General features: G+C 38.9%; 1 protein-coding gene across 1 annotated transcript in view; it reads left to right on the top strand.

The window, feature by feature from the left end:
- Positions 1-1,159: 1,159 nt before the first annotated feature.
- Positions 1,160-11,949, top strand: part of chl1b (cell adhesion molecule L1-like b) — a 93,993-nt gene continuing 83,203 nt past the window's right edge. The window contains 1 exon segment of the mRNA XM_061687656.1: positions 1,160-1,298. The gene's annotated coding sequence lies outside the window, so the exon portion shown is untranslated.

Raw genomic sequence — 11,949 nt, 5'->3', positions numbered from 1 at the left:
TTATTTAACCAGGTGAAAGACCGGTTAAAACAGTATTTCCTTTGCAATGGTGACCTGGCCAAGAAAGCAGCAAGTTAAATAAACAAACAAACAAACAAACGTTTATTTTTAATTCAAGTTTATTTCCGTTGTTTATTTTTATCTCCCCTCTCAAAAAGATAAAAAAATAAGTCAGTTGAGTTGTACAAATTCTAGGTCACATTAATGGTGGAAAAAAGTTTTTAAAATGATTTATTTTGCTCAAGAGTCTTTGACAACACAAAACCCTGGGATTTGAACAGGGGTGTGTATACCTTTCATATCCACTGCAACCTCTTTCCTGTTTTTGTAATCTGCTCGGTGAGTCTACAGTATTGTGCTGTTTAAACAGTATAGAATTTGAATTTGCCTTAATTTGTTATTTTACAAAGATTTTATTCTATAAAGATTTTATTTATTATGTTTTCGATTAAGTGATATTGTTCAGCAATATCTAAATTTGCATATTAATGTTTTATCGAGTTATTTTTATTTATACTCTGATTTAAAAAATAAATCTGAGTGACTAGTTACTCTGTACTTTTACTTTTACTTGAGTCATATTATTTTCAAGTAACAGTACTCTTACTTGAGTATAACATTTTCCTACTCTACCCACCTCTGGTTAAATGTTACAACATTACATTTATGACAGCTCCACCCTTACAACCAATTACAGTGTCAATGAAAAATTAGCATTCTTTGTAAATCTGCTGACAAATAGGTAACTCTAAATTCGGTAGTGGTCATTGTGCAAGTGTACCAGATGTCGTGAGCATGGATTTATATTCAGTTCATTCTTTAATGCTATTCACTCCCATTCACGAATGAAAAGCATCCTCATCCACTGAGTTTAACGCTCACCTCACTGCACCTCCACCCAATAAAACCTGCTCATTCTGGAGCCATGCGGAGAATAACGTCGCGTTTGGGCTGCAGGGGAGGGGCTTTAACCGGGTCACAACGTGGGGAAGTTGCCCACCGCTGTTTCTGTGTTGCCATGGGGTTTTTCTAAAACCTATTGACTGGGACAGGGTCCCCGCTTTTATTTGAGTCAGTCTTTGTGGAGGCGGAGGAAGAAACCGCTATTACTTTTTTTCTTCCAGAGGCGGGTGGGAGTGACACAAGCAGCATCCACGAGAGGAGGAGGGGAGGTTGGTCCACCACTAAAACCCACTCACTGCGAGCCAGGCGAAGCGCCGCTGCATATCCATCTGCTCTCCTTGGCTGGGGGGATATAAGCCAACTTGGTTAAGGACTGCCTTATGTTGCACCTGAAGGTTAGTTTTACGAATTATTATTTCCAAAAGACAATGCCGGCGATCATGCTTTTGTTTAAAAAACATTTTGACATTTTTTGTTAGTTTTTCTAAATTAGTTGTTGCACTTTATGATAGTATTTGAGGACGTGTGGCTGCTGTTAAAGGCAGGTTGCTGGATACATATGTTTATTGGATATACTGTACAGATAAATATTTTGCTTCTTAAAAATAATGAAAAATATTGCAAAAACAGATTAGCAGGTTTTTTTGTGTTACATTATAATTTCAAGGATAATACATTTCTGAGCAGAGATATGTACTGAAATTATAAGTATGATTATCTTGCCAGTGAATCGCATCACTCATTTTATACTACAGATAATACAGGCCTGACACTCAACTTACTCATTCTAGCTTTTAATCAGCAGCATAACTTAGAGTTATCATAAGATTGGGCAAATATCATGAACTAGCAAGTTTCAGCATTCGAGTTATCATGGTATTAAGTGAAAAGGTAAATTGTAATAAACATGCTATTAAATAAACAATGGTATTTTCCCATTGCCTGCCATGCTACAATTGCAAATGTGTGACACAAGTTTACAATGACTGATGAGACTTTAGTGAGTGTGATTAAAAACACATTATAAGAAATTGGTGCAGCGGTTGTTGCTTATATTCCTGTAATTGATGGGCTGTGTGTAACTGCTGTGCACTGAGCTGGTGCCCTTGATGAATTTATGGACCAGATGTATATCACTTGGGTAGCACAGTGAGCACCTAATTTCAGATGTTGTCAGTGGTTCCGTGGTTTCTCATTACTAATGATGCCTTTAAAGAAAGCCTAATTTTTAAAGTTTTTCTTCTTTTTTATGTTTTTCACTTGCTGCTGTTTGTGACACCATCTGTCGGGTTTATATTGTATGTAATAGTCTTTGTTTTGTTTTCATAAAATGCTAATTTAGAGAAATGTAATATAGCTAATATTGTCCCACTCCATATGGCTCAATTACTTAACATGTAGACCTTCTGAAGGTCAGACTGACATTAATTAATGTAATCATTTCAAGATGCTCTTCAAGTAGAGCACATCCTATTTACGGTCACCTCAAACATATATAAGCACACATAGACAATAATTACCTGGATGGTTCCTGGAATTTAATTTGTAGGCCAAAGACAAGAGCTTGTAATAGCACTTGTCATCACACATGGTCCACAGCCTCTCACTATTCAGGGCAGTGGTGCTTTGTGTCCAGAAGTAGGTCGAATGTTTCTCACCAAACAATTTGAGCAAGAGCCAGTAATTGGACAAGCAAAGTGTCCACCATCTCCCAATGAGCCCATGTCAGCCAGTCCCTAGCCTCTTAATATTCAGCTCCAACCTGATGCATTTCATGGGCCTTTTCATGCTTTTAATCAGTTAGATCACAAAATGCACCAAACAGAACATCCTTTGTCATGGCAGACAAGCTCGTTTTTCATATCTTCGCGGTTAGTGCACTCAGTTGACTCTGAATGCACATCAAATGTTTCCTCCAACGTCAGGAAACACCCTGTTAGAGATCTAACTTCCGGCTACATCACTGAGGTTTTCCAGTGTTGTGTTCAGCTCCCTTTGGTTCATCCACACTAAAACTCACAAACACAAAGTGTTCCAAATGAGCCTTTCTTTCTTGTTTTTGTGATTGCACAACTTCACAAAGGGCCTCTGAAGGTAAATGTGCATTGAAGATGTGAGATAAAAGCAGGCTTCACCTGTTCACATAGTGTTTACCTTGCAGCAGACACACCTGTGATTACAGTGTGTGCGTGCCTTCGTGCATTGCATTGAATTAAGAGTAAGAGAGAATTCATAGCCTAAAGAAACATAGACTTCCCTTCTCTATGAGCAGGCGGCGTCTCCAAAGCTTTAAACGATACACATGTATGGTAAGACACAACAATATAAAGTAGTAATGGTACCTTAGAATGATAGCTTCAGTGTATGTGGATGGTACACTGGCTTGTAAAAAGGAGACTTGCTTGTCTCTGTCATCACCATGGCAACGCTGAATCAGCCTACCTTAGTGGTCTATAATATTGCTAGACCAGTGAAGAAACCTCTTGTGTTTGTGCATAGTAACATTACTCACCCATAAGCACACACTTACAATAATGGATCACACAATGTATGTTACGGTACATTATCCTGTACAGTATATGCATTGGTTTGAATTTATAAGCCTCTGATCGTGGTTTTGTAACATTCCATTTCATTTACCTTGAAAGTAAGTAGATTATTAAAGAGTTTGCTACGAAGTGGATTATTAATGAATTATTAAAACTATTATTATTAAAACATGAACTAAAACTATGATTGATGATGATCAGGCGGCACGGTGGACGACTGGTTAGCACATCTGCCTCACCATTCTGAGGACCGGGATTCAAATCCCAGCCTCACCTGTGTGGAGCATGCAAATGTTCTCCCCGTGCCTGTGTGGGTTTTCTCCGGGCACTCCGGTTTCCTCCCACATCCCCAAAGCATGCGTGGTAGGTTGATTGAAGACTCTAAATTGCCCGTAGGTGTGAATGTTTGTTTATGTGCCCTACAATTGGCAACCAGTTCATGGTGTACCCCGCCTCTCGCCCGAGGATAGCTGGGATAGGCTGCAGCACGTCCGTGACCCTAATGAGGATAAGCGGTTCAGAATATGGATGGATGGATCGATGATGATGATCAATTGATTATAGGCTAACCCACCTCCACACTATCAGGTCTGTCCTAGATCAATTTAAATCAAGTGGCTTTAAAGAGAAAAGAGTGTACACATTTAATTTAATTTAATTGTACATTACAGCTAAAAGAATGTTCCATTCAACACCACATATGGTCAAATCAACTGCAGCTTACCTTAAAAAAAGTTATCTTTGTACAGACAGAATGAAGGATGAACTCGGCCAACATTATATTGGTGTACATCTTGTATCAACATCAGCAAATATATCTGTTGCAATGTGGCATGTCAGATGGATTCCGAAGCATCTCTGCAGCAGACTTTAGATACACTTAGCTGAGATCAGTGAGCAGCAGTTATTTGAGATATCACACTAATGGCTCTATTTTCATAGACAGCGCATCTGCGGCGGGCGCAAATGCGGGCAGATTCTGATTTTATCTGTGCATGATTACCAATTTAGCATATCGGTCAGCTACATGTTGGGCGTACGGACGCAATGAGGGTGTGTGCTTTGACATGCGGCCGGTGCATATGACAATTTGGTGGCTGAAAGTCTAAATTTATGCCTGCTGGGACCACATCTAAATAAGTCTCGCGCAGTAGGTAAACCGCTGGTCTAACCCGATTTTGGTGAATGTGATCGGGACATAGCCAAACAGATTCTGAGGTCTGTGGATGTGTTGTGAATGTCAGATGTATTTAATTCATAAATATGTGAACAGCAGGCTTCAAACCTTCTGAATCATTCTAGAAATCAATTCAATGACCGTATTATTGTTATTAGCATTATTATATATTTTAAATCATCACACTGGCTGGCATGCAGGTATGGGGGGTACACGAACGATCGGGGTTGGGGGTAGACACTTGATGTCCACGGATATATTCAGCAGTTATCACCAGCTCATAATGTATCTAATAAGGATACTCATTCACACTGTCTGTTGCCACACTGGCCAAGGCTCCAATTGTGCACGGATCTCTTTTCCACACAGAGACGTCTCAATGCAAGACTCATTGCTCCACATTTAAAGAGAATGAAAGGACCCACTTTGATTGACGGCAAATGAAGTCGGCTGTGTTCACACCCACAACATCGCAGACAACCACTCTTTTAAATATGCCGGGTTGCACATGTCTGCGAAATTACAAATAAATTTACACCGGTCACGAAAATAGAGCCCTAAGAGTCAATTAGTCATTTCAGGAGTAACCGAGAACATAGCACTGAAACCGGGTGGTTTTGAGAAGTTAAAAAGTATTCCCTTGTGTGACTGGCAGACATATCAAGTGACATGTGGCACCTAGCAAGTACCCAGATCCTAATTGAGGTTCAGCTCAGGCTGCAGCGCTACAAGCAATTATATTGGTGACCCATGATCCCAGCTGCAGGCTTCGAGCACTTCGGTGCTTTGCAATATCAAAGCCCTCTCTTTTCATGATAGTCACAAGCTACATGCGCAGAGGGACTGATTTACCTGGAAGTGTGTTTAGTAAGATAAAATGTTAATTTCCCTGACTGCTTTCTAATAATGTGCAAATTTATCAACTGTATTCTCGTGATACCGGACTGGGTCAGAGAAGACCTACAGAGGGGTGTCAGAAAAAAATATATTTTTTTTGCATCCTTTAAAAAAGATGTATGAGATGGAATGGAGGGAATATAGGACAGGTGTTGACCAGCAGAATAAAGGTTTACTTCTTGCTGATTATAACATACTGTATAAACAGGGCCACTGGATGGGATGAATGGCTTTTTGTGCAACACACAAAATTAATCAGTGCACTGGCATGCAATTCAATGGTATGCAATTTTTTCAGCACTTCTTTCTCATGTTGGAATAGCATAAAAGGTTAGTTGCTGGCCATCTTCATGTGCATGCACATCTGCCCGAGGGTAGTCCTTCACTTAGGGTACAGAGAATATTTTTCTCACAACATATTTTACACAGCTTGCAGCTTGCCACAAACCAAGCCATTCAAGATACACATTTCTTCTTATTGTTGCGCAAGCATCAAACTTTGCACATTTTACACGTGCTATTTTGCCCCGACCTCAGTCTACTTTACAAAGATTTTTAATTGGAATGTTGTGTTTGACTAGTCATGCTTATCTTGCTCATATTTCCACCCATTACTTTATCCGTAGTATAAAGAATGAAAAAGCACTTGTTTTAACACTTTCAACAAAACATGGCATGTACAATTGAACCTGAGTTCAGTTCTGTTCACGAACAAATCAGTTTAAGAGCAAAAACATTTGACGAATATTGCTTCAGTTTGGGAATAGTGGTGAACCCAAAGCAACACTCTTTGTAGGTTCTCTCACACTGCGTAAACACAATAAGTTCTTTGCGTCAACTGTTTCAGGTATCTTTGTTTTTGCTGAAAATTAGTCCTCAGGATGGCTCCCAAGAAAGTACAAAGTGCAAGTGATTGTGCAATGAGGAAGCTCTGGAAAGTGTTGCAGTTCCGGCGACGTCTGGTCAGCTCTCACTGGTGGGCTTGGGTGCTTGCCACCACCTTTTGTTATTATTGAATTGTTTCTTCTGAAGACCTGTAAACAAGGTTGAGGTTGGGCGAGGCACATTTTTGAAAAACATTAACCCAGCAAGGGGACTGGGGTTGGGCTGGTTAGCACATCTGCCTCACAGTTCTGAGGAACGGGGTTCAAATCCGGCCTCGCCTGTGTGGAGTTTGCATGTTCTCCCCGTGCTAGTGTGGGTCTTCTCCGGGTACTCCGTTTTCCTCCCACATCCAAAAAACATGCATGGTAAGTTAATGGAAGACTCTAAAATTACCCGTAGGTGTGAACGTGAGTGCGAATGGTTGTTTGTATGGCAACCAGTTTAGGGTGTACCTCGCCTCTCGCCCAGAGTCAGCTGGGATAGGCTCTAGCACGCCTGGAACCCTAGTGAGGATAAGCGATATGGGAAATGAATGGGTGGAAAAACATTACATCAGTTCGCAAACATTTTGATTCATAAAGAGAGTCTTATGGCAGATTACGTTTGTGAACAGAGGTTCCACTGCATAAAAATGTATGCTGCAAAACTTTTCTAAATTATGAATAGAGCCAGTGGGGTTGATTAATCCACTTATTCCCTACGTTTATTGAGGCAAAGCACATATTTTACCTTGGAAAAATCTCACGGAACACCACCAGACAAAATGTCACAAAAAGTGGATACATAAGTCAATTATGTACTGTCTGCCATCTAACAGAGGAGCATGTATTAGTTCTTTCTGTCACTATACGTCACTGGCATAGCCAGATGAACAAATGTACAGTATTTGTTGTAGACAAATAATTTTCTGACCAATTAAGTAAAATTGGATACATTTCCGCAGTGCACCTGAACCGCAAACTAATGTGTCACGGGACAATGGTTAGGAATCACTGGATTAATCAAGAAAAAGGGAAAAAAAAGAGAAACAAAGGGGTATGCTTAGTGAAAGTCTGTACTTCTAATCCCAATGTGCTCAGATTGCTGTCAACTTCAGATTTGAGCCAAGTTTCTCAGCTGAGACTTAAAACGGAAATTTGACAGCACTGGACAGCACATATCCATAAAATTCAATGTTTATGTAAAAAACATTGTTGTACACTGCCACCAGACTCTCCAAGGAACTACAAACATGACAGCTATGCCCACACGAGAAAGAAGTTATAGCCCTTAAGTCACTGGTAAAAGCAAAAATTTCCATTTCAATTGCAGATTGACTTTGGGACAACTCATGCATACAGAGGTAAGACGAACAAAGAGCAATAGAATAAAAGTGACAAATGTAAAGAATAGAACTGAAGAGCACGGTATTACTAGCTTTGTGTTCCATGAAGGGTATTGTGTGTGGTTGCATGGATAAGGATCCAAGGGGGACCCGTGGGACATGGAAGTGTAGGGCACCCAGGAGGAGGGAGGACACATGTGACAGACAGAGGGCATATAGGATGAACTCGGGCCGCAGTTATACACACCTCATATTATTCTCACACTCTTCAGATGTAATTGCTCATCATCATCAACAAATTGAATTACAGAATTATTCCATTTAAAAAAAACACTAATCTCAATACATGCATTTACTAACATTCAATTGAGACAGTTAAATTAATTCAAAATAATTTCCATCAGTAGAAACATTATTACATCTTAATATCTTGTTGATTCATTGTGTAATGTAATTTAATGTAGCGTAGTGTGGTAAAATATAGTAGAGTATAGTATAGCATAGTATAGTATTGAATAGTAGTACAGTATAGTACAATATAGTACAATGTCTCGCTTCACTGGTTTGGCTTGGAGAAAGGGCCAAATGACATGAAATACAATTTAATTACAATACAATTTTTCACATCGTTTTTCGGCGCTCACAAGTCTGCTCCTTACAAGAACAAGCGCAGATCTCAAAGACAATTTGATTCCCATTTGTATATAAAAGACTCATGTTTGAAATGTACGAATACACTATATATGGGCCATTTCACTGAATCGGTGCCATTTGCTTGTTCTTACTCTTTCAAAATAAAGTTCAATTTCTGCCTCATTATAACTTTAAATCTAATAATACAATTGAACTACTGAAAATGTGTATTGCCCTATCTCAGGCAACGTATTATTATTATTATGATTATTTTGGTCAGTCTTTTATTTTACTGAAATTTCTCATTTGAGTAACAGGAATGAAAGTACCAGAATTGACAAAATAAACTAAAATATAGTTGGGATAAGGAGTAACACAAACATGTAAAAAAATACAACATTTATAAAGGATTTAAATGATTACGTTTCATGGTAAAGTAATTTTTTAGGAAGGAGGGACAGGCAACAAATGCTATTTTACCACTGTTAAATGTAGTTTGAATTAATCTTTTAAATCATATTAATCAAATATGCAATCAAATCAATGTGCAGGATATGTTACATGATTTTTAAAAAATGTATAGTAGATTTTATCATTCATTTATTCGGTTCGGTCTTTTCCAGTTTCAAACAATTGTGTTATTCTACATATGGTGTCTATGGGACTTGTCCAAACTAACCATCCTAGACGTACATCATCTTTGCAAGTCCTTCTCCAAAGCACTGAGCAGCAAATTAGAGAAAGGATTTAATGTATGCATCTTGTTACATTCACATATGTGAAGCTATAAGTAAATATTCTTCCTGATGTTGAGGTTACATTAGATACAGTCAGGTTATCAATATGCTAATATAAAAACCCGATTAGTGATAGAATACGCATGTGATAATGTACTGTAGTGACGGTGAAACCGTGCAGTCCCAGTGTGCTTTGCGGCGTTCTGTAGGTAGTTGTAGTAAAACAAACTAAACGTTGCTCTTTACTCAGATTTGTTCCTGCCTGTATTATGAGTGTGTGTCTTAGCGATATGTCGGACAAGGTTGATATGTTTCATGAAACCTTGACAGTGGGTTTTGTGGTAAACATTGGCCTTCCACTTCCCTTCATTAAAGCTTCTTCTTCTCCAAGCCAAAAGAGTCTCTGACGCCTCAGTATTAATGTTATTACGAACCAGTTATTTATTGTCATCTCCAGTCATTAATGCAGAAAATAGCTAAGATTGTGTCAGACAGGGGAGGTGGCTGGGCTTTCTGCTTCAGATCTCTGAAGAAGCACGTAAAACCTTATAGTATAAATGGAGGTCTGCTTAATGCTATGGGTAGCTTTTGTATACAGTAGAATCGAACATCATCATTGGATGAGGCGAATAATTGCAATTCATATGTAGAGTTAATTTTTAATTTACGGAAGTCTTTCTTTAACAAGTCTATATCTCCTTTTAAATGATTTTTTTCATGCAATGCTGTGTCCAGGAAATCAGGTTCTGGGGCAGTGCAGTACACGTAATCGTAATCATGAGTGAGTTTAACATCACTGTGAAACCTGCGGTAGCTTAAAACACCGCTTTTCCAGAACCGTAAAACGGTCAACTGTATTATCTCCAATATATCACTATGCTATGTGCAAAGAGCCCATTGATAGTGGAAAACGTAGAGGTAACATTTATTCGAACCATATCACAGGTTGCTAACTTGTCATGTCATTCTGAAGCTACTGTGACAATGGGCCTAAAATGAGTTGTATAGTAGGTGTCTGTATGACAAGGTCGGTTGTGCGTCCACATGCTTCCCCTGGGATCTCATTAATGTATGTGGTGCTCTCTCATGGGTCTTGTAGAAGGATGGCAGCAGGCAGAGACCCATGTCGGCCACGTTGATTTGGTGTGAACGAGCAAGTCCTTGTGTCTGCATAGTAAGTGGCTATTTATTTGGACAATGATAACTTCAGGTCTAACACAACACTGTTTTGCAAAGTGAAGATTAGAGCAAATCAAGCTGAATTGGACTCATGAAACCAAAGGCTGACCTGCTGAGTGGCCAATTTGCTAATTGGGCTACCACCTGAACAAGGTCTGTAATCCGTATTTGTTTTCTGTAACAGCAGTCCCATTGTTGACTCATTTAATTTATTGGGGAATTCATGAACAACAAACGACCTAATCTCTTCATCCTAATGGGCAGAGAGGATTGTAGAAAGCTTACTAACAACAAAAACGTTCCAGCTGGGTCCTGTAGCAGAGTTGGGACAATTTAGTGCACTACTGTGATATGTTTGGACCTTTTTAGATGTACTTTCCTTGAACTTTCTTTAACCAGTTAATCAATGTAAGATAAGCATCCAAGAGTCGTTCAGTCATTTTTAAGCATCTCCTACTAAGTGCAAGACTTATCTTGTCTCGTGGTCAGTATACTTCCCTGCTTCGTTGAACAATTGATGAATGAAACAGTCGTGCCAAACTGGTTCATTTCCAAATTCATTCATCTCCTTAGCAGAGCATTCCCCACACCCCCCAATGAACTACGGACTGGTGTGACCTCATTAGTTTTGTATGGGCAGATTCTTTCTGGAAAGAAATATGCTTCTGACAAAATATATTTTTATGGCCTCTTAGAGGTCATCCAGTTAGTGTCAGGATGAAAATAATTTAAAATCAGAAAACATAATTATCATAGTTATAGTTTGGTATACATCTTTTGACATTAAATCACTATCAGTATACCATAGCTATATTCTGAATAAGGTTTCATTGCATATTAGCTAAATAATGATTGGTGTACTGTAATATGTTAGTTTAGTGAACCACCAATTATATCCAATATTCGCGGAGATGATTTTTTTTTAACCAAAAGGCTAATCCCCGGGTTGCTTCCAATGCTGTTTAATTAATAATAATTAGTTGCAATGTCTGTGCTAATTATTGATTGGGTGCTTTGTTTTGAGAAATGTAAATTCGGATAAATCCTCATGAATCTACTAAGTAGGAAAGAAGGAAGGAAGGAAAACTTTGTTTTCGAAGGAAGGAAGGAAAACTTTGTTTCGATAAATAAAAAAAATATTCAAATGTAATAAGTTAAAGACTGCAAGCTTTAGTGCCACCTGATTTAGAAAAAAAAACAAAAACAAAACAAGAACACGGACACCTGCAATGTTTGAATCAGCAGCCAATGATGTTTATGCAGTGCGAGAAAAAGCACTACTGAGCCTTCGAGTTCATGCCGGACTGTTCGTGAACCGAAAATAGTGCGAGAACCGAGGTAATTTTTCTTCAAAAATTTATATTGAATAGCAAATCTTTGTGAACAGTGTCATTTGTAAATTGAGGTTCCACTGTAACAATTTCCACAAACAGCTTTGAACTATTTAATTTTTTGAACCATTACCACATTTAAGGGCTTGAAGTGATTCTATATAAAGGACAAAAACAAATCAATAGCAGCGGTCCCAGTGAAATCCAACTTTGATATATATGACACAAGATTCTGCGATTGGCTGGCAACCAGTTCAGGGTGTACCCCACCTCCTGCCCGATGACAGCTGGGATAGGCTCCAGCACGCCCGCGACCCGAGTGAGGATAAGCGGC

This window comes from Phycodurus eques, chromosome 10 (assembly GCF_024500275.1).
Source record: "Phycodurus eques isolate BA_2022a chromosome 10, UOR_Pequ_1.1, whole genome shotgun sequence".
Classification (NCBI taxonomy): domain Eukaryota; kingdom Metazoa; phylum Chordata; class Actinopteri; order Syngnathiformes; family Syngnathidae; genus Phycodurus; species Phycodurus eques.
Note: the sequence above shows the minus strand (reverse complement) of the source record. Positions and strands in the feature narration are given on the sequence as shown.